Raw genomic sequence first — 24,804 nt, 5'->3', positions numbered from 1 at the left:
AACCACAACAATTCCCGATGGACAAGACCAAGTCCAAGCCTACTTTTTTTCCCGAGAAGCTGTTCACTCGAAAAGAGGACAGTTCTCTGAAGAGAACACTATTGCAGCTTCCATTTCACTTTATTGGAGGATGAAAAAGAAACCGAATTTTCAATTGTCAAAAAATGCCTTTACTGGACTTTGAAAGTCAATTAGTGTTACATTGACTGGTGATGCTTCAGGTTAGATAGTGTATGCACTGTGGAGTTGCTTGAATATTAAAAAAAAAAAAAAAAACACTTCACTTATTGTTTTTTTCTTCTTCCACCATCTATTTCAATATCTTGGAGAATGTCATTATTCCATAAAAGAGCTGATGGAAGGCAGAGAAATGACCCACCTCAGGCAGAGTCTTTTCTTTCTCACTCTCTGCTGATCATGATGCATAACTCCTCAGTGTAGGGGTGGAAAAAAATCATCTGCATTCCCCTCCCCAAAACAGCATTAAGTGAATGAGATGTCTGTTGGCTTTCAGATAGAAATTGGCAGGGCTTCTGGCATATATTTCATCAGTGGTCCAGCCTCGCCTCCATCCCAGGGAATTAATGGCAAGGATTTTCATGAATGTGAAAGCAGCACAGCTTGGCAACCCCGCACAATAACTGAAAATGCGTGAGCCTACTTTCTGAGTATGTATATGCTACTGCTTTGCTTGGGTGTGTAATTCTTTATTAGTGTGTGTGTGCTTAAAGATGAGAGAAAGTGAAGGCATTGGTGTGAGGTATCCCCATTTTAAACTAAAATTGGTCATATTCCCAAATGTTAACCTGATTATCATCAATAGCAATCCAATAAGCGAGTGTTAGCCAATCAGAGAACTCGAAAGAGAATCTAAGCCAATGGCGTGAGCCCTTTGGAAGAGCTAGATGTAAACAGAAGAGGCAAGGTAGAGAGGAGTGAATGTGAATTGGGAAATCTGTTTGAAAACGGTTTAATGGCTCAGAAATCGTGTACAGCAGCTGTAAATGCAGACAAACAACAAGTCCTGATGGCAAGCTGTCAGTTTGGGACTGAGACCAGTACGTATTAACCGTATTTTAGCCGAGTAGCAGCTACGCTGACTGAATAAAAAGTTGCCATTCTCTACCTTTCGATTAATAGTGACTGACAATGACGTTAGGGTTTTATTGTGTATTTAAAGGTTTGATTCTACGCTCGCACGGTAGCTAACGTTAAAACCTGGTAGGCCTATTATTGCAATTTTTGGGATAAACCATAGAATGAAACGGATTGTAGGCTATTGTTATTGTTTTCTCTATTGTTTTCTCTAGCTCTTATAACTTCCCAAATGTTTGGAAATCCAGAAGTCTTTGTCTTTGGCTACTGTTGTTTATATTTTGACATTTCTAAATTGTAAGTTTCTTTCTTCGTATTATATCATTCTTTTAACTTTGTTTTAGCCCAAAAAGAGTTTTAGAAGACGTTTAACAGTGGATGTTTTTTTCAATGGAATTTCTCTGCCATCTAGTGGTCACAATTCCTATATCTGATTTCAGTTTGTTCACTGTGTGGTTTTGTGGGTCAGGTTTTGCCCTACATTAGGGACCAAAAATCCCAACATGAATAAGAAGACCATAATCAACCTCTTTGTGGCTAACAGTTCCCACAGAGAAGTCATCTTATATGTTCTAAATAATGTTGTAATGAAAATGATAGAAATTCAAAAAAGTATTGTGTGATAATAATAGTATAAAAACTCAAACAAATAAGAACAAATGTGTATGTGTTATCTTGTGAACAATACAGTCACAATCACACTTCAGCAACCCACTGATAGTCATTCATTGAAGAATAGCGTGAGGTGATGTGATTGCTTGTGACACTTAGTGTGGTGTGCCAATTTGTAACACATATAGCTCAGTTTCATTCATTTTCATCCTCATCATCATAGTTGACAGTCCTCTGTCTAGCTACTACATTTGACATACGCAGACTGCTTTTCTCTGCCACTCTTCGCCCGCTCTCAGCCATGAAAGCCAAAGTGTGTCTATCTATCCCCACAGTCTATCTGGTGCTCACATTTACATATTTATTTTCTAAACAGACTCCATGCTAAGGAGATTCTATTTTGAGGCTTAGCTGGAAAGATGTTGCACTCAGGAGATCATTAGGAGCATGGCAGATGTCTTACCACATGTTAATTAATTCCCCTTATTAAAGTGGCCAGAAACTGTCTGTGATTAGTGATTAGTTTTTGATACTCCAGAATATAGCAGCGCTGCCTTTGACTTTACAGTATGTATGTCAGTATCAGTCATATGCATATACATGCAGGTCAGTGATTTTGACTGTGTTCTGTATGCTCTAATTGCGGCAAGTCTGTAGGTGGCGGCACTGTTTTAAGGACAGGCAGGAGGCTAAATTTTTTTCCCCCTAGAATGCAGAGAGAAGTTTACTACTAATTCCAGACTCATTTACAACACACCTACAATTTATTTATTTTTACTTTGAAGCCTTTAAATCTATCTGTATAATTTAAAGGAACAATTTATGGAAAAAACGAAGATTTATTAGTATTTACTCACCCACCCTTATGGTGTTTCTTTCTTCCGTGAAGCACAAAAGGACATTTTGTGGAATGTCTTCTCTTTTTGTTTTACATACAATGAAAGTATCTCCAAAAAAAGATAATATACTGTAAAATCAGTCATTAAAGACCCATGAGCTATATACAATATATTCAGAATAAACAGCAGTATATTCACAGTAGCTCTCAAATCTTATTTGCACATTAAACGTTGGACCTCAAGGCATGCCACACACATTAAAATCTGATAAGTTTGTGTTAAATTATCATTAATTCTGAACATCATTTGATTTCAGATAGATTTCCTTCTGTGTTCAATGGAAAAATGAAATCATACCGGTTGGACTGACATGAGGGTGAGTAAATCATGATTTTACATATTTTTGGAAGGCAAACTTTTCCTTTAACTCACACTTTGAATAATCTCCACATAAAATACCATTCAAAAATCTGTTTTTATGCTCACCACGGCTGCATTTATTTGATCAAAAATCCAGTATTTACAGTAATACTGAAATATTATTACAATTTTAAGATGAACTTTTCTATTTTAATATTTTAAAATGTAAGTTATTCCTGTGATGGCAAAGCTGAATTTTCTGCAGCCATTATTCAGAAATCATTCTAAATTCAAGAATTATCAATGTTAAATACAGACGTGATTCTTAATATCGTCTTAATATATGTGAAACCGGAATACCTGTTTTTCAGGATTCTTTGATCAGAATTCTTTGAATCTTTTTTTAATTTTTGATAAGGCGAAAGATGCGATAATCATATGTTTTCGTGTAACATGTTCCTTGTAGACATATAGATCGATGTGCATGGAAGTCAGCAGGACTACATTTGCTACATCATACTGCGGTGCTTCACCAGGATATTTCATTAAAAGAGAATGGTATTTATAGGCTATCTGTCTGAATAATTGATCTGAAAGTTGAAATGGCTCAGGCCGAGAGCTAGCTAGGACCGCTCAAAGCCTGTGAGCAGCAGGCCTGTAGACGAAGTTATTAGAGCAGAAGCTGTCTTCAAAGGGGAAGCAGAAAGCAACGTATTTTATAGCAGCAAAATTCCAGAGAGGCTTGACTCGTTCATTTCATTCTCTTGATTAATCTAAGTGAATGCTTATTTAAGACTTTTTAGAGCATTAAGTTTGTCCAATGCTGATTTCTAAGATGATATTGGTTATTATATCATCTTTTTGTTATAAGGCGGTTGTTCAGTTTTGTGCGCTTGATCTGATTTGATCTTGCATTTTGAGATTTGCAAATGTAAGTGGTGTTTTCCTGTTAGAAGTCCCATCTCAGATAAAGATATAGATCCCAGTAACACTTTATTTTGATGGTCCAGTAGACATTCTAACTATAAGCAACTTTGCAACTACATTTACATTTGTTCATTTAGCTGACGCTTCTAAATGAAACGCCTCTGGAGCAACAAGGGGTTAAGTGTCTTGCTCAGGGACACATTGGTGTCTCACATGTGTCTTATCCACTGCGCCATCACCACCCCAACTACATGCCAATTAACTCTCATTAGAGTATTATACTTTATATTGATGGTCCCCCAACATACCTTCCTTTGACTATAAGTAATTTAAGTAACAACATGTCAACTTACAGTATCTGAACCCTAACCTAACAGTCTACCACAGTCTGCGAATACTCTAATGAGAGTTGACATGAAGTTCCATATTTACTTATAGTTAGTAGATTGTCTAAAGTGGACCATCGAAATGAAAGTGTAGATCCCTTATTATTCAAAATAAAAGTCATGCAGCTAAATTGTGTTATTTAATTGTTAGCAAACATTTTCTAAAAGCTGTGAAACGCGGTCACGATATTTCGTTAACCATATTCCCATCAAACCTTGGTACAGATGGTAATCAAGCTTGTGAAAGCTAGGTCTCCATTGCATTTGACTGTGATAAGCACCACGCAATTGAAATATCATGAAATGTCACATAAATATTCAGCCTGCTCCTCTGCTGGGCTACGCCAGAGCTGGACAACAACAGATGTGCTCTTACAACTTCATTCGGATCCAACAACATCACCATAATTATGTAAATATGGTAATTGGGCATCTGTTGCCTGGAGTCATCTCTTGCTTTGACAGCTTCTCACATGTCCTTTCTCTATCTCTGTGGTATCTCTCTTGGGTCTGCGATCTGCCCGTTAAATTCAACATATGGCTCTTAGATGAAAGAACACCGAGACGTTTAATAAATGATCAAGATTCATATATAAGATGTAGCTTGAAGTGATTGTGAATCATCTGGTTCGTGATTTGGTTCATTTAGAGGTGAAGTGTAAGAGCTATTATCCAACTATTATAGTGCTGCTTTTGAATGATTTTGATAATGAACTAGATGAATTTCTTAATGTAGTGTTTGTGTTGGAAAAAAAAACCAGTTTGTGTTGTAAGGGGAGGCAGGAAGGTTGATATCAGGTGAGCTTTCGAGGGGAATATCCTCCTGTGGCACTTTGTGATAAATCTTTAAATCCCTTTTAAGCTAGTCAGAGTCCCATCTCTCTCTTTGTAAAGCTTCTCATCTCTCTCTTATGGGAAATCCATCAGCCTCCAGGCAAACTGTCTGTCTGATCTCCCACTCTGTTGGTCTAGTAGTGAAAATGAAGTCAGTAAAAGCCACACTGCATCTTCTGTACATAGTTGAAATGATAATTAATGTTCTTTCCATTGATTCTAATGGGAACATTTTGGTGACTCATGTAACACATTACTGATAAAAAAAGAAAAATGGTGAATATATATGTATATATATGTATATTAATCAAATTGCAGTTTTCCACAATTGCTTAGGCACTAAACCCCATTCTCTGATTCTCAAAGTCCTAAAACCATATGTCGAATAAATCACTCTCTCTGCAAAACCTTAATCAAGATAATTTGCAAATCTCATGCACTTTTTTTTGTGAAACTCCAAAAACACATTCTCACACACTAAAACACATTTTGCATTGTCATGCGTTTTGATTGAAATCTGTTTGGGGGAAGACTGGAAGAGTCATCCACATATTCGCAGCGGCATTTTGATAGTAGTTCAATTCTGCCTTTTGTTCATAATTGACCAGCACAAATGGAAATTATAACAATTGGTAAATCTGATAAAAGACAGACAAATAAATAAATAGTTTAATATATTTCATAAATCTGTCAAAAGATAAATATAAATTTGGCCCCAAACAAGTCAACAGAACAGCAGTGCTCAATGTACATACTCAGTCATAAATATTTGCCCTGTGTGTGTGTGTGTGTGTGTGTGTGTGTGGCTCCTACTTAAAACACCTTGGCCTAAGGCCAGCCATTTTCACAGTCATGATGGATGATGGGGTTATCCAAAGCCAAACTGTTCCTAGTTTTGGTTTTGTTCAAACCCACTATGGGGAACACCTTCTGTGCATCTGCATGTGAGTGGGGAAGAACTAAAACCAGTTTGGCAACAACCTTTTCTAAATCTGCTCCAACCGGTCACCTTTAAAGGGGTCATCGGATGCCCATTTTCTACAAGTTGTGATGATTCTTTAGGGTCTTTGTATCATACTTTGGTTAAAATTCCTCAATGGTTGTGTCGTTGAGAACAGCTGTGTTCCCAGCGACCCGTTTGGGTGTGTGTCTCTTTAAATGATAATGAGCAACTGCCGTGGGGCGTGTCAACACAAGACACCTGCCTTGGCTTTTGCAAGGATTTTTTTCAGTGCATGATGGTTGTGTCCACACAATGCAAAGACACATTTATATGCAAACACCATATAAAAGTGAATTTTGCATCCGATGACCCCTTTAAAAGCAGTTGGAGAGTTTTTGACTGCCTCAAAAATAATTTAACACGAATTTGGCTATATTCGTTGTCACCGTTTTCACACCGGCTCAAAATTGTTCACAATTGTTTCTAATGATGTGATTAAACCAACTGTACAAACTACTGTATAAACCTACAAACACAGGTTGGCACTGGTGCACTGAATGTTGACTTGAACAATGGATGGAAAAAATATGAGCTGGAGAAGAGTATGTGTAAGAGGAGGAAGAGGATGAGGTCAGGTGTGAGTACAAGACTGGATCCGGAACACTAGAGTTTTTTTTTTTTTTTTTTTCTGGCAAAAGACAACATTGCCTATGATGTGGATAAAGTTGACTGGACCCAACACAAAGGACATGATGCTGAGGCAGAATGAATATTTCATTGACAGATTTTGCAGTTGCACAAATCTTTTGTGTGTACTGTAAAATAATATTCATTAAAGGAGTTGTTCACTTTTAAAAAACTTTTGCTGATAATTTACTCACCCCCATGTCATCCAAGATGTCCATGTCTTTCTTTCTTCAGTCGAAAAGAAATTAAGGTTTTTGATGAAAACATTCCAGGATTTTCTCCATTAATGGAGTTCATTGGGAACCAAATGGTTCAAGGTCCAAATGAGAGTTTCAGTGCAGCTTCAACGGGCTTTAAACGACACCAGACGATGAATATGGGTCTTATCTAGCGAAACGATCGGCCATTTAACAAATAAATAAAAAAGTTTTATAAGCACAAATGCTCGCCTTGCCCTGTTCTGTGATGAGCGTTTGTGACTCTCCTGTTCGAACTCGTTCATCAAAATGAACAAATCTCTTTTCGAGTCATGACTCGAAGGGTCCTAGATAAGACCCTTATTCATCGTCTGAAATCGTTTAAAGCCCTTTGAAGCTGCACTGAAACTCTCATTTGGACCTTGAACCGTTTGGTTCCCAATGAAGTCCATTATATGGAGAAAATCCTGGAATGTTTTCATCAAAAACCTTCATTTATACATATATGTCGACCTGTGAAAGGGGCAAGTGTAAATCTGAGCAGCTAATGCAAGTTCGCCAGCTGATAAAATCTGTGAAAAAGACAACATGCTGTATGATCATGCCTTGATCTACAACATTTGTAACAGAATATATTCTCACTCCTCTCATTAGTAGCTAGTGCCTGAGCTGCTGTGATGTGCACGCTCATTCAAGTGAAAAGCTTTCATTAACGCCTCGTGAGGAGGAATTCTCCACTCAATTAGTGTGAGCACCAGTAGCTTCAGCTAGACGTCATGCAGACGCGCGCGGTTAATGACCGTGTCCCGCTGCCCACGTGCAGGTGTGGGCAACAGTAATAGAGCCGGGTAAGGATCAAAGATTCCTTCATGGCGGAGAAGGACAGGCTGCCTTTGAAATGTGCAAAAGCGATCCTATGGAGCTTGTGTCCTCAAAAAGAGCAAATTTGAAGCTATTTAAATTGTAAGGGAAACCAGGGCTTGTGCGCCTCGTTAATTTTTGCGAGTCAATTTCTGGATATGTTGTTATTGAATATGAAAAAAATATTCAGTTCATTTAAGAAACAGCGCTGGATTACGCTGGTGGATTTTATGTTTGTTCAGAGAATGACTGCAGATTGGCACAGTGTAATGTTTGCAAAGAAACTTTTGTTGAAAGATAAAGCAGTAAACTGCACAGGATCTGACAGCAGCTATTGCAAAGTGTAAATAAATAATTTCATAAAGCCCTTTCTTTTCATAATAACATTTACTCACGTGCAATAGTGAGTCGGCATTGATACGGTTTCCTATGACATTAGCCGATCATAACAGTGGCAGTTTATTGACAATCCTTAAAGGGATACTCCACCCAAAAATGAAAATTCTGTCATCATTTACTCACCTTCAAGTTGTTGCAAACCACTATGAGTTTCTTTCCTCTGCTGAACACAAAGGAAGATATTTTGAAGAACGATTGGAACCAAACAGTTATTTAGCACCATTGACTTCCATAGTAAAAAAAAATAAAAATACTATGGGATTCCAATTGTTCTTCAAAATATCTTTCTTTGTGTTCAGCAAAAAAATGTGTTCCTCCAAGCAACTTTGTTTCCGTGCAAAAGTGTTGAATTATAGTTTTCCTATATTACTTCAATTAGCAGTTTTGGCGCTTACTCGTGAAATTTTTATAAATAGATGCTAAGCTTCTCAGAGGGAAGGCAAAATGTGTCTTATTGCAACCGGTGTTAAATTGTGTTCACGCATTTACCCAAGAGCTTTCACAACCGTAAAGTTAGTGATTAAAATCAAAATAAATCCACTGAAAACAACATTTTTCTTCATTTTTCTTGTGCCATGGACATTTTAAATAACAATTAATTAATACCACTTGCTTATACTGTAGATATAAAGCCAGTGTTTAGCTGTGCTATTGTGAGTTCTATAATATTTGAAATGACAAAAAAGTAGAGTGAACTGTGAACCACTAGGCCGGTAAACATCATTAGCATTTGCTGTTAAAAAAACATAAAAGCATCGATTTTTCAACACAGGGGACTTGTATGGTTTCTCTAGTCTATCATATCTCTTCAACAAGGCAGCTTGAGCATCACATCACAAAACATCATAACATATAATATTCATATCCCCCAACTGCACAGCTATTCAAGTGCATCTGAGGGCTTCTGTTTGTCATCAAACTGTGTTACATCACACAACAACACGACTGCTGTGTGTGTGCTGTTCACACACTTCTAACCCACAAACACTATGATTCAGATCAAGATGTGCTCATTTGAATTCTATTGTTGAGAGACATTGAACATCTGTTTGAGAGATGCACAGTAAACAGAAGTATTTGGTGCCACTCACAAAATATTATTATGCTCTGAGAAAGCGTAGTCGTCGTAAATTTAGGTGAGTGGTTGTTTCTTGAAAATTTAAGGCTTGAAGAACTGAATAGTGCTGACTATTCACTTGAGCAAAGAGCACTGATAAAATATTTATATGTGTGCTTTTGGTTCCGAAGGCAATGGGAAATGTAACAGTGAAAGCTCTGTCTGAAGAAAAGAAAAGAATGATAAATGACTCAAAATTGTCTTGTAACTCAGCAAGTTTGAATATGTGCAAATGAAATAAGCTAAAGTGAATGGAAACATTTTACAATCGAAGAATTTTAATGTACAATACCATTCAAAAGTTTGGGGTCAGTAAGATTTTTATTTTTGGAAAACAATGAATACTATTCTTTAGCAAGGATGAATTAAATCAAAAGTGCAAGTAAAGACTTTTACATGATAACAAATCTAATAAATAATCTTTTTAACTTTGTTCATTAAAGAATCCTGAAAAAATAGCATTTAAATTAAAATATACAAATATTACAGTGCAACTGTTTTCAATTGTGATAATAATATTAATAAGAAATGTTTCTTGAGCACCAAATCAGCATATCAGAATGATTTCTGTCTGACAGGAGAAAGATCGGTTGACTTCCTGAGTCTATTAAACCCCTCCCTCAGAAACAGGCAATGGGCTCAGATTGTTTAGTTTGGGCCAGTGTGTTGTGATTGGCTAAACTGTAGTACACGTTGTCCGGATACTTAACGCCCATTACCTTTACGGGCGAGAGTTGCATGTGTGTTCCTGTCAAATGTACATAATGGTGTTGATACTGCAGTATCAGTATGAGCCAGAATCAGACCCAGAAAGCGGTGATGAAGAGAGGCAAGCAGAACCTCCCTAAACATGGCTCTTACAAAACGTTACCGAATGGTAATTTGCCTATATATATTTTTTTATTTAACTTTATACACGTTTGTTTTACACAAATAGCATCAAACTGACTGGATACTATAAACACAAACAGCGTTGGCATTGGTTTACGTTCTTGATCAAATCGAAAAATAACACCATAAAGTAAATATACATGAAAAATAGTACATTAGTACATATACAAAATGTTTGTACGCGTTTGTCGTAGACACAAAATATCATAACTAGTAGCCTAGTGGCTATGAAGCCAGCGCTGGCATTTGATAAAACTAAAACATTACGTCTGAAATTATACATGCGAATACATTTAAAATGATGAACAGGTTACTTACAGGTTGTGGCCCAACAACTGCTTCATGTTTTAGTAACAGTTTCTTGTTGAATCTGGCATTGAATTCATGGAGATTGTGGAAGCTGTTTATCGTAAAATGCGCAGTAGAGAGCTAAATTATGATCGTCATTTTCAGGAACATAATCAAACATAAATTGCATCCACAGACCTGACAGCTGGTGAACATATAACACACTTTCGATGAGCCGCAGAAATATGGCCATGCCCTTTTTTGCATTTTCCGGAGGGAGGGTTGACGCAAATCTATGGGTTAGTGACGTCTAAAACCTGTTGTAGTCCCAATCGAGTCATTTTAACTTGAGTGATCAAGATTTTTAAAAGACGATATCTATGCTTACACTGAACTTTCAGCACTGCAACTTTGCAGATACTGTTCATGCACCATCAGCAACATATTACACACTATTTAAAGTGAAAAAAGTGAAATCGCAATCAACCCCCCCCCCCCCCTTTAAATACTGGATACGGCTCCTCTCTCCCAAATGATGTTGGCTATTTAAACATTAAAATGCAGAGAGCAAATCTAACCAAAGTGCTCTTGCGTGAGGAGCCGTTCACACAGGACACATTCTTGCATTTAAAAAAATCCTGAAACAGAGCAGAGGATGGAAGCAGAATGCAGGGAATCAGGGATCCCAAGAATCAGTGTTGTAGTCGAGACCACCTCACTCGAGTCCGAGTCGACACCGAGACCAGAGAGAGTCGAGTCTGTGTCAAGACCGAGTCCATAGAGAGTCGAGTCCGAGTCGAGTCCGAGACCAGAGACAGTCGAGTCCGAGTCGAGACCGAGACCAGTGAGGGTTGATTACCTAATTTACTTTTATTTACTTAGAGAAATCCTTTTTTTTTTTTTTTTTCCTGAATTTACTTAGAGTTTAAAAATATGATCAGTTTAGGGTAAAAAGGCCACATAGTAGGTTGTGTTAAAAGTAATTTTATTACAATTTGTCATGAGCAGTTGCGCACTAGAAAATCACCAATCACTGGGCGTGTCAATCAATTTAAAGAAATATTTTATTAACATACATTAATAATCATGAAAAATATTTTTAATTGAACTCGAGTGGACTCGGGAATAATTCCGAGTCCTAAAAAAAAAATGTTCGAGTACGAGTCAATTCCGAGTCCAAATGGACACGAGTCCATGACAAGACCAAGACCATTAAAATATGGTCTTGAGACCGAGTCCGAGTCTCGAGTACTACAACACTGCCAAGAATTGCAAAGATGTCTTCTCTTCAGTGTCACATGATCAGAAATCATGCTATTATACTGCTTTCATTATTATCATTGTATCAAAGTTTTTTTTTTAACTTTTAAAACTGTATATTTAAATTGTATATATATATATATATATATATATATATATATATATATATATATATATATTGTATGTATATATAATGTATATATATATTCAATTTATTTGACTGCCTGTTGTTTCTTTATGTCTTTGCAATATATTTTCCATGTGACATTTTTTTTCTACTGAATTTACCTAGCCAAAAAGAAAAAGCACTATAAAAGAAGTAGTTTTGGTAGATGTGCATTCTGTCCCCTCAGGCTGTCAGCTGGGCCTCTATTTTTAACACAACGCCTTTGCAATTTAGTTGAACAGTCTGCACAAATGTACTCTGTGTTTCTATGGGCTTTGGGCGCGTGGTCCACGAGTTTGACTTAAGGCCTCACATGTGTTCACGAGTGTGTTTTATGCTATATTTAAAGAACATGTCCATTAGGACCACTCTTCCTTCCTCTTTCATATCTTCTATTCTCTGCTGTCCTGACTTAACACAACAGGAAATCCTGCTGCACTTCATAAATCCTCCAGAAAAATACAAAGACATTTAATAATAGCTACACGTTTTTCCTTCCATTTTTTTCTCCCGTCTTTTCTCTCTCTTGCTAAGTCACTGAAAGGCGAGTTGAGGTGTCTCTCTCTCTCTGTCCGTCTCGCTTCCGTCCTTGGGAGGTTAATTAGAGGGAACTTCTGCTGGCATCCATATTTCAACAGATGCATGTGTAATTATCTTTTTAATTAGTACCCCATTACAAATCATCTGCCTTCACCTTGTGTTTAAAGACTTCTTTGTGGTTGTGTGTAATGTCTTAATTAAGTGTCGCATATAAGAAGTGGATGAGATGAATGTGTTTACTTCATTCTAAATGGCATTGTTTAAGATCAACTGTTGTTTCGGTCATATTTTAAGGGGTTTGTTTACATAATTAGGTGGTCAGAAAGACTATCAATTTAATAACTAAAATATATAATGCTAAGTTATGATGCCACAATGTATGTAAATCCACCATATAGCATAAAACAAGGCAGGAAAATGTTAAAGAGCCGTCTATGCAGCCGTTTTTACTGTAAAAGACAGATTGAAGATATTTCTCCAGATGCCCACAAAGGCCAATAGACTCAAGGGGAAAAGTCTACATTGACAAATGAGATGAAACCCAATAGGGCGACATTGACTAAGAACCAGGAAGTGAGGTTATCAGCTACAGAACAGGAAAGCTATCAGAGGTAATAAAGAAGCCAGGCCTCTGGCAGGTGAAATATCACTTAGGGACAAGGATGAAAAACTATTCTTTCCAGGAGGTTGATGTGTGTGTGCATGTGCGTCTCTGCGAGTATGTGTATAGGTGTTTGAGATCGAGACCTGAGGTGTTTGCCCATCCAGGAGAATAGATTGTGTTATGCTTCATTGCTTGGCTCAAGCAAACATCCATCATTACTGCCCCGCACATGCACCCACGGGATTCCCTGTTAATATAGGTCACACACCATGGGCTGTGACAATTCAGGCCAAATATTTCCTACATCTGTCATATGTTCATATATGATCACCCATATAGGAATAGACATTGATTAAAAATTTTGAAGAATGTTGATAACCAAACCGTTTTTATGGCTATTGACTTCCATTGCATAAAAACACTTAAAACAATTTTCAAAGTATCTTTTTATGTTCCACAGATGAAAGAAATGTGTACTGTTTTTGGGGTGAACTGTCCCTTTACCGGCAAAGATGTCCGATGTAAAGGTTTCAAATGCTAAGCGAATACTTAAATGCATGCTGTGACAGTTCTATGAATTCTCCGAAACTGTCTCCGTTTCTGGCTGGGTAGCCTGGGATGTGTCATGAAAAGACAATGATTTATTCCCACAAATCTCATCTCTACTGTAGATTTGAAGTTAACTTCTCTCTCTTTTTCCCTCTGTATGGCATTATTCTGCATCAGCTGTCAGGGGTGAGATAGATAGAGAGAGAGAGCTCCATCTTGCATCTTGCCTGACTCAAAAGGATAAGAAAAGGAAGTGCAGTTTTACCTTCCAGCTCCAGAAAAATAATGCGAGTTTATCAGAATTCCTGCTTCAGCAGCATTTTCTAAATTAGAGAAAAGAGCAGGCTCCCGCAAAGACTGAGGTAATTTAATAATGTAACATGGAATACATTATTCTTTCGCATTACTGCATCCATATTAAATCATTATTGTCATAAGTAATGGCATTGTGAAATATGGCATATGTGAAGTAATCTTTTTATTTAGCCTCAAAATTAGGCTTTGCATGGGTCTATTTTTAGGTTCTGTGAGAATGATTATAAAAAGTAGGTGACCAGATGCCACCGGTATTCAAATGAATTTAGATGCCCTGGAGCGTAATGTATATGTTTAACCCAGTAAATAGCAAACACAGATGGCCTTCCTCCAAATTGAGGCTTTTATTACAATTCTGCTCTAATATTATGATTATGATCATTTATCATGCTCAGTCGAGGGATCAAATTTCTACACAACACAAAAGATCCATAGATGTTAGACTTACATTTAGCTGTTCTGATTTACATATGATGATTATTTTCATGTTTCGTGATGTCATTTTAAGAAAGTTTTTAAAAAGTTTTGACACTTTCAAGGAAAATCTTTCAAGAAAAATTTTTAAAAGATTAAATTTAAAAAGCAGATATTTCTGGAAGAGTTCCTAGAAATTATTTTTTGGTTGATATTTTTGTGGTGCTGTTTATGGAACATTCCTGACATTCAAGCATGCATTTCTAGAGTTATTTTTTCAAAATATTGTGCTATTAGATTCCTTGTTTGCAGAGCTTTACTAAATTTCAAGAATTTTGGCAGCTTCAGAACCGATAATCAGGTAGTGTATGTTACGTGTATAATCACAGTGATGTCTGGGACTATATTTGAAGATGCTCATATTCTCTTCAAAGACATTTTTTCATAATAGGAAATGAATCAGTGTGTATATGAGCATATCTGCATGTTTGAAGGACAGTAATGTCACAATTCCTCCAGCGAACCTCTTTAATGAGGGTTGCTCCTTATTACAGTGTACACTGCGCATCAGCCAAAGGGGCTTGTGCTAGGGATAAATTGGCTACAGAGAAATGGAAAGGCATATCAAAGTGAGAGATGCGATACGAGGGAGAAAGGCAGAACAAGGATGAATCAGATGTTTGATGGTGGTTTTCCATTGGAAGTTGGTCGGCCAATCTCGGGACCAAGCGAGATTCGTTGAGATTATTGAATCTAATAATTACAGTTTTTTCTCGATTGCTTTAACACATTTCTTCAAACTATGCCTCGTATTCTCAAAACAGTAAACCCATAACTTCTCACCCAATTCCCCAGACATCCTATTTTCAAGTCAAAATGAAGCTCTACACTCAAAACCATTCACTCTTGATGAAAAACCAAACACAAGCCCTCACAAACACACACACACACAGTCTTAAACACTGGTAAATAATAGAGGTAAACAATAAAGTCAAAACAACATTTCCAAAACTGGTAGGTTATGTTGCTTGCTTGTGTAAAATCCTCTTGCATGCCTGTTCCCAGCTGGCATGCATCAACTGAAATATTTGGCAGGATTCTTTCATTTCATCGCCTCTGTGTCCTAGAAAAATAGAAGTACTGATTACTGTAACTTTAACACATCCTTTGGAAGCAGTCACGAAACAAAATGGAATCTGTATGTGAGGCAATTTGATGCATTTCTGTTTATTACAGTATAGTGCAACATCTACAGTACATGTATTTGTTGTATCAGCACATAGGAGCCTACAGTATCAGCCTACAGTATTGCTTCTATACAGTGTGTATTGTGTTGTAAGCAGCATTTTCCATTGCATTAATATTCCATTGTCTCAGTATCTGCACTCTAAGCACATTTGAAATGCATCAGGGATTTCATCCAGAATCTACATTATACCTAAACATTATAAATGCATCCTGAATTGAGCAGGAGATGGTCAGAGTGAATGTGTAGGCACAATGTAATCATTAGTGACTCTTCTCTGGCTCAGACTGTCACATGATCACCACCATGTGACCGCCGCGGGTCCTGCTTGCCTTCCTTGTCAGCCCAATTTACCGTCATGCCAGCACATTCTTGGCCCATGACAGCAGTGTGTGTATAAATATGTTTCAGAGCCAAGGTGCTGTTTACAGGAGGAGGTAAAAGCGGACTGTCTGAGTCTATAGGCAATATGTTTTGATCCGAGACATATTCCGAAAGGTTTGGGAAATGTTAATAAAATAGGCTATAACAAATCCCATAGATATAGAACCATATACAGAGACCAGAATATCATAGATACAGTACTTTGGAAAGATTTGAAAGTTGCTGTGAAGATTTTTGATTATTTTTTTGTTTCAAAAAGCTTTCATACAGCTTTAGAAGACGTAGAATAGAGCACACAAACCATGTAAGACAACTGATGATTCTTTTATTTGTGTTCCACCAACATGAGGGTGAGCAAATGGTGACAGAATACACATTTTTGGGAACTAACTTTTTAATTGGTTAACTAGTCATTTAGGCCCCGTTTACACGAAGGGAAAACGCAGATATTTCCCTGCGGTTTGGCCTCTCGTTTACACGAAAACCCTGTTTTTATGGCAGAAAACGATTATTTCTAAAAACTCCGGCCAAAGTGGAGATTTCTGAAAACGCCAGTTATGTGTTGTCGTGTGAACTGGGAGAAACAGCGTTTTAGGTTCTCTCTTGTCTATTCTGAGGATTCTGATTGGCTTGCATGGCTTTATCCTTCTCCCTGCCGCCAATAGGTTTGGCATAGTTATGATGGCGCTTGGCTTGACTGTGTATTTATGCGGGTGTGTGAACGATGTTATTTTTGAAAACGGAGAGGGGGAAAATATTTGTTTCGCTAAATACCCGGCTTTGTGTAAACGTGGCCTTAGTGGGGTTTTTTTTACCTTCAAACTTTGCTACCAGCCCTAATCTTTAACCGCCACTACACACCTCCTCATAGACAAAAGGACAACTGTTAGATGATAGAATATTTGATATTTGAGTGGTCTTGCCACAAAACCTCAGCATGAGTTTGTCGCTTTATTTATTATTTAAGACATGTTGGTCATTGTGAATTCATTCGGAAACCAGTTGAGTGTTTGGTTGCTCTTTAAATTCAGCGAGCCTCTGATTTCCAGATTGCATTGCAATTGGTTTTTGGGGATAGATGCTTCAGTGCAGTCAAGGTCTTTCTATTTATCAAAATTGATGGATTCCTGACCTTGTGGGGGTGTTGAAGACATTAGCATCGTATTGTGACTCTCTTGACAGCAAAAGGATAAATGTGTATACTGTATCTCAAGGGCAAAAAAAAAACATTTTCTGTTCAAGAGTCTTGCATGTTTGTTTATAGGATTTTTCAATTTTGAAAGACTGCTTCAAGCCAGCTTGAGATTATTTCACCAGTATAGTGCATAGTGCTTCACGTTCATAATCACGTTCATAATAACATTTAAAGTCTCAATCTTTTTATTTAATCTTGAGAGTAAAATACAGTATGCATTTTAATTATTAAGATCTATATCTAAATCAAGGATTCTGGCAAAGTGCACTTGACTAAATTCAGCCTCTCATTTTCTTCTTTTGACAGTGATTAATGATCATCGCCAGTTTCAGTTCAAGAGAAAAGTGTGGCATTAGGGATTGGGTGCAAGACGTACCTTTATGTCCACTAAAAATATGATGCTGCAGCTGTTTTGGAGACCTTCCTGATGTACATATTGTTCCTCTGTTATGGCAGCGGGAGCCAAGGCTGTCAAAATGCAGCCAGGAGGACATTGGCTGCTATTTCCACGGTAAGCCCTTCATATTTATAGTCTGTTCAGGACCATGGCACCATTTGACTTGTCTTGTAAAAGGCAGTTACTGACAAGTGGCTAAATAGGACTACAGAAGTTGTTGGGGACATTAAACATCATCATGCCAAACAGGACAAGTATTCACTAGTCCACTTTCACAGCTTCATTGTGTTCGTATTGACACTCTAGCAAACTATTATAACTCAAACTTTTAGGGAAAATGTATTTAAATAAAGACTGAAAGAACTTTCACAAGTTCGTTTATAGCCTATGTTTTAGGTTTTGACTTCTGCCGATTGTATCTTCCAAGTGAAATCATAAAAGTTGTGTTCATTTGTGAAGATTAGAAGCATAAGCATTTGTTAGTCACAGACCTTATTTTCTGCAATAATCCAAAAGCCAATGGAAAAATGCTGTTGGGTTTTTTGTCAAGGGAATCAGGGTGATGCCAACGTCCGGGTTGGCCTACACTTTAAGGTATTAATGATGATATTACTGGGGATACGTGTGAAAATAATTTATATGAATAATAATTGAATTAATTATTATTAATATAAATAAAGTAGTATTAACACTTGCAATAAAAAAAAATCAACCCTGCTGACCTGCAATTATTTTTAAGAAAAAAATTGTATGAAAACACTTCAACTAAGGCATCAGTAAACCATCATAGAAAGTTTATTCATACGTATGTGTTTCTGAGAACGTAAAGTTGAGTTACTGAGTTCAAATGAAAAAAGAAATCAAAATGGCCCTGAACGTCTATATACAAAATTCATTTTATCCAGATACATTTTGAAATGACATATTTAATCTAGACCCTCAATTAAAGGTTGCTTGTGAACTGAAATGGTATGTATATTTGACCTGGTTGCAAATCATTTAAGGGATTGGTCTCCATAAAATGAAAATTAAGTAATCATTTACATTTTTTTAAAATGTCCCACTCACACTTGTCCAAATAATGGCAGTAAGTAGCGACCAGCATCAAGCTTTTTTTTTTTTAAATGATGCAAAAGCATATCAGAATGATCCCATGCAACACATGTCGTGTATTCCAACTGTTCTGGGGGTATACAATATGAAAGTTATTGCATTATTTAACGAAAATTCAGACCGTGGCCATTGGTATTCAGTGCAGGCCAGGGCAGCACAACGTGCGCTGCAGTTCACTCTGTCTCGCTCAGAAAAAGCACCCCATTTGTGAGAAATCAACATCAACAAAAATGCGACATGAAATACAATCCATGTACCTTCTTCTGGAGGTGAATATATCCATTGTGTTTGTTTTCGTGTTCAACTGTCATTCTGACTTTCTGGAGAGATTTAAAGGTACAATATGCAGGAATTTTCACCACCAGGGATCACTAACCTCTTACAATAACAAAAGCATATAATGATGACTAGGGGTGTAACGGTACACAAAAATCACGGTTCGGTACGTACCTCGGTTTTAAAGTCACGGTTCGGTACGTTTTCGATACAGCAAAAAGAAAGAAATGCCAGAGAAATTTCCTATTTGTTTAAAGAAAAAATATTTTTAAATAAGTGTGAGTTTTCCTAGATCTTGAAACTTTCAGGTTTATAAATGGGGGTCATCTTTGAAGGATGAACAAATAATGTTTTGGTCATCACATTAAAAATAACATTTAAATATATATTTATTTATATAATGTTTGAATTTTGAAGTGCTGGAAAAAGATATGTGAAGTACTTGAAAGCATTCCACCATTCCAGCCAAACTGGTTCCAGTTACTATATTAAATCCATGGTGAATGTTACTGGTCTGTGGATGAAAGTATTACTAGTTCATTCACGGCACAATGTTTCTCCTGGTTTCCATGACAGCGCTGTTTGATCTAATAGAGATCTACGGTTAATAACGGAGAAATGTGAACGCTTCTCACTAGATCTCGCAGCGATGTTATTACCTCAGTGGCGAATTCAAATGTTTTCTTTACCGGATCTCTTAGTGCGGTGTAGTAACAGTGTTGCTTGATCGAGATCGGCTCGCGCTGCACAGATGTTGCTGGTCCGAACAGATAAACGATCCATGAAGCACAGTAGCGCAGTTTCGTTCTGCTTTCATTACGCTTGCCATTTAATGTTGCGCAACGTTGTGTTGGCCGCGTCAGCACGAATTTTGCCGGCAGTAAAAATGGTCCAAGCAATCGTTCGGTTTGTATGCGTACCGAACCGGAAGCCTCGAACCGAAACGGTTCAATACGAATACATGTACCGTTACACCCCTAATGATGACGTATATTCCACATTAAGAGTATGGATCTTGTCGTCAAGCTGATGAGCGAATAAATTGATGTTTTTAACATGACTGTAGTGTATAGCAGGGTGCGATTGCTAGTTGTATACTAGCTCCACATGCAACGCGAGTCCCGCAGATATAAAGGAATAACAACATTTCATTCTACCGAACTACACACAAGTGCTGAATTAATATTCACACAGGTCATTTTATTAGACGAATTAAACTTGAGGCAACGCAGCGCTGTTTCACTTTCTCTAACAGTTACACTATCACACAAAACGCCATTTGAGTGTGTTGAATGTTGCTAGGTTGTTTGTTGGCTGTATGAGACTAGCATGAGCTAGATCAACATTAGAATAACACACAGATCATGTTCTAACGTTTCATCATGTTGAACTAAACATTGATTAGTTGACCTGTCGAAAGATGTTGATCTTCGTTTTAGTCTCCTTTTTGTCTCAAAGTCTCCTTGCCATGGTCCATAATGTTTAAACGAAACAACAACAGCGTGAGCGTCTTGCTAGGCATAACAGCAATAACCCGGTTGTCCACGTCTGTCGTCATGGTTACTATCGCAGTGCGAGTGCCAACCTGGCGGAAACCGATGCTAACACGGATATGACGCCATTGACTGGGGACTCCTGACCTCTGCTCACACGCCCCGTTTCCTTGGTTAAAATTGCAATTTTTTCAAGATTTACAAAAAGAATTTGGAAACATTTGGGACATTGTTAGTAATCAACAAAACAAAATATATAACATTGGCATAGTGGTTTTTGGATATTTTACTGCAAAAATCCTGCATATTGTACTTTTAACTTAGTAAAGAAAGTACAAGGATGGCTTTTTTGTGATTTCTAGGCATTGCATTTCATGTTTAATAATGCATAAAATTTCACATAGTATACCCCAAAAACACTTGGAATATTTGTGTTGCATGGGATCATTCTTTTTTAAAAAGCTTGATGCTGGTTGCTCTTCACTGCCACTATATGGATAAAAATTCTCCCTTTGTGGTCCATAAAGCAAAAGGGCATACAGCATCAGAACAACACCAGGGTGAGTAAATGATGACTTAATTTTCATTTTAGGGTGTACAATCTCTTTAAATGAAAATAACTAAATGAAATGCTTGCAAAATAATAACAAATCACAGATAAATATCAAATATCAATATTAGTTTATCAAATATTAGTTTAAAAATCCATAGCATTTTACAATGATTTTAATCAGAGCAATACTAATTGCACTAATGTCTTCTGGCAAAGCACAGTCCCAGACCCACAGCTGTGGCAAAACCCAGTTCATTGGTTATGGCCTGATTGAAACTTCAGCTCAAATTAATCAAGTAGATTGAAGTTGCGGTCCAAACAAAGCAAAAACAATCAATGACACTCTGAAATAAATGGGCGATGAAACATTCTAAAATGAGCAGAGTCTCAGAGGCAAGCTAAAATTTAATTAAAGTCAGACATTCATTTAGGTTATTGAAACTTTAACTAAATTAGAAGAGTAGTAAATTACTGAACCTCAGAACCATTAGAATGAAGAAACCGCAGAAAATATGATGCTGGCCCGTGATCCAAACATAGAACTTGAGATGGGAAGAAATAATTAGCCTTGGTTGCCAAGGAGAGCATGTTGATGCATGTGCTATTTGAAATAAGCTGAAGATGAAATACTTTTTGTTGTTGTTGGCTAAAAATACTGTTTAGAGTTTGAGCATTTTTCAGCCATGAACTTGTTTGCATACACCATACGCACCACTAACACTTTAAAAATCCATCAACACTTCAAAATGTTCAGAATTTTTTTTCTTATTGTCAAAAAATGGTAAGCTGTGCAATTTTAATTAAAATGTGCTCTAATAATTATATTTCAGTATGTCTGCTATTTAGTTGTTGTTTTTTTGTATTTGTAATCATGAATGGTTTGAAATTCATTTCTTGCGTTTAGAGGCTAAGCTTGCTATGCCTATTGGTTGTGCCAATGGCACAGCTTACCCCTATGCATTTGATGCACTTTACTCCTAAGCTACCATTTTGGGTAAAATGCTTAATTTAATAATTCATAGCTAAATGTAGGCCAAATCATTTACATAGTTTTATACATTCACAATTCACCAACATATAATGCATGTTATACTTAGCTTTTGATATAACATTGTTTATTTGCCATGTAGAACATTTTGTTTGACATGCAAAACATACTTTTTTTTTTTACTAGGACATGAGAGGGCAAAAGCTGCCATACAAATTAAAACACTGAGGAGTGGGTGGAATAATTGGTGGATGTAAACGCATGCCTGCTGGTCTTTATTGGATCAGACATTTCTGTATTAATTTCTGTATTCTGAGGTTTCACATACTATGAGGCACTCAGCAATCCGTTTTGACACCAAAAGACACTTCTACACTTTCTCTGCGTCATCCAAACTGCCAAACACCCACACAAAACCATCCTGATAGCACGGGGAACACAGCAAGAAATAATTGATGTGCTCTGTGTGCTGTACCAGTACCAGAACGTGATGGCACTATCCGGCTACATCCAGACAAAGATGTTTTCTTTCAGGGAGTAAAGGTTATTTCACTAGAATTTCCCAAAAATAAATATTTGTAAATCTGAGTTCTCTTACGAAAGGGTTCTCTCATAGCTTACGGTACGGGAAAGATTCATCTTGATTCGAGATAGTGAAGCCAAAAAAATTATCCTTAATTGTGTATTCATTGTCAATGCAGTGCAGCAGCTAGCAGACCTAGAGCAGGCTGTCTAGCGTGCTCATTGGTTGCCCTGCAGCAACTGCAGCAACTGAGCCCGACGTGATGACATGTCCAATGAAGGGTGTTCACGCCCTCATCTCGTTTTAGCCTGCCAGAATGGGCAGAAGACCATGCAGGCCATGAACCTGTTCCTGCCGCGACGCTCTACAGTAGTTTCTCTGCAGGTCATCCATGTGACCACAGCTGCCTGCACAAGCCACTACACCCACGAACCTAGAACCTGTGACCTCTGACAAGTTCTGTCACTGGACCATTAAAGCACATGCGTGTAAATGTCGGGTTTATGTTTTACTTCACGTGAAAATTCTTGCCACCAACACATATTAGATCTCATTAAACACAATGTACCATTTTAATCGATTGCTGGACATCATTATAATATTGTACATAGGTACATCTGATTTATGATTTAGCATTGTAAGTGTCCCTAAAGTGATTGGCACTCCATTTGGTCAGGTGAAACCAGGGATTGAAACACCAACCTTCCGGTTTGTAGACAACCTACATGAACCACTGAGCCACTGCCACTTTTTTGGTCACTCTTACAATTAGTGTGTGTTGCTTTGCCAGTTTGCCTGCTTATCATTAAACTTCACGCTGGAACTCTAATCATTGTCTTCATAGTTTGTGACATATAGGGCCATTCACCATGTAGAAAATAGTAATTGTGTGAACAATGACTGATTTCAGCCGCAGCTTCTGCGTCTGTTTATAATGTTGGGGGCCAGATGCTTTCTAGAGATCATTTGTTTGGACAGGAAATCAGATTAGAAGCTGAAGTGCAGAGTGATTTCATCAAAATCATGGATCCATATTGTCAGAAGTGAGAGACTGCTAGTTATATTTCCCAAATGTGGATTTTGTCATTGTTTTGGAGCACACAAGCTAATAGATGACAGTAAGGCTGACATATTAATACTAAAAGCCCAAAAAATGCAATTTAAAAAAAAAAAGTTGAATTCAATACAAAATGCTTATGATGCAATACTCTCATACTTGAGAAAAATGCATCAAACACAAATATTGCACTATTATTAGTTATCAATGATAATTTTTATTAGTTTTATAAATTGTTGAACTAAATGATGTTTTATTAACAAAGTTTGGGAGGAGCACCTAATTAAGCAACCTAATTAAATGTGGATCACATTCAGATAATCAAACCTAGACACGAGTGGAGCACACTCTGTTAATCAACCCAATCAACGAGTTAAGCGTTGTATATATACAGCTAACTTACCTCTGTTCGTTGACAGTTTAACAGCATCCCTCCACCACTCCATCTCCTCACTTCTAGTCCTAATACTCTTACAACAATAGGGTGAAAAGCTTGGGGCCCCTTCTCCCGGACAGCACACCAAATACGCATAGTCTTTACACTGATTAATTGATGTAAGTGTGAACTCGATTTAGTGTATTTTCTTTTAATATTATTTTTTATTTATATTCTGCGAGTATGTTTGTATATAGGCTTGCAATGCATTGATTGCAATGCTGTCTTAAGCCGGATGCACACTGCGATTTTGGCCACGATTTGGCCATCTGAGACACATTTTGCAAATCCTAAAAGAAACCTATGATCCTAGTCTTTGGTCCTATGAACAACATGTTCACAGACAGCCGATTAATGACCATTGAGATCAAAGTTTACCTCAGACGAAATTCTGGCAGTTTCAGAAGACACCCCCAGTCAAGTGTGACTCCCAGTGCAGCAGTGTGACTTCTCCTACAACAACTGCCAAATTGTCTTTGTTTTTCAAGACAAGCCATGACCAAAATAAACGTTGTAGCCACCATTTCAATCAGTGATGCGAGTAAAATGCAGCTCACATCACCGAACGCGTCATTGATTGATGATGTTAAACTACGGACAAGTTCTTTTGCGTGTGTGCGTACAGTCTGACATTAATGACAAGTGAGATTTTACAGTGTGACATGGCTTACAGCGAGGATCATGTTCGTACAGTCTGACAAGCAACAACCGTAAAGGACTATTGTAAATCGCACAGTGTGAACCCGGGATTAGAATTTGGCCATATTGTCTATGTGCATAAGATGTGCATAAAATCTAAAAAAATGTGCCAAAAAATCTATGTGATCAATTAAGGTGCATAATTTATTTTTTGTAATAA

General features: G+C 37.3%; 1 protein-coding gene across 1 annotated transcript in view; it reads left to right on the top strand.

Annotated features, from left to right (window-relative positions):
• The first annotated feature begins 906 nt into the window (after nt 1–906).
• Nucleotides 907–24,804, top strand: part of prok2 (prokineticin 2) — a 31,504-nt gene continuing 7,606 nt past the window's right edge. The window contains exons 1-3 of the mRNA XM_039664786.2: nt 907–1,058; nt 2,863–2,922; nt 17,416–17,620. The gene's annotated coding sequence lies outside the window, so the exon portion shown is untranslated. The remainder of the gene's footprint in view (nt 1,059–2,862; nt 2,923–17,415; nt 17,621–24,804) is intronic.

This window comes from Pimephales promelas, chromosome 8 (genome assembly GCF_988280905.1).
Source record: "Pimephales promelas chromosome 8, fPimPro1.hap1.1, whole genome shotgun sequence".
NCBI classification, from domain to species: domain Eukaryota; kingdom Metazoa; phylum Chordata; class Actinopteri; order Cypriniformes; family Leuciscidae; genus Pimephales; species Pimephales promelas.
The sequence above is the reverse complement of the archived record's forward strand: the minus strand, read 5'-3'. Positions and strand labels throughout refer to the sequence as shown.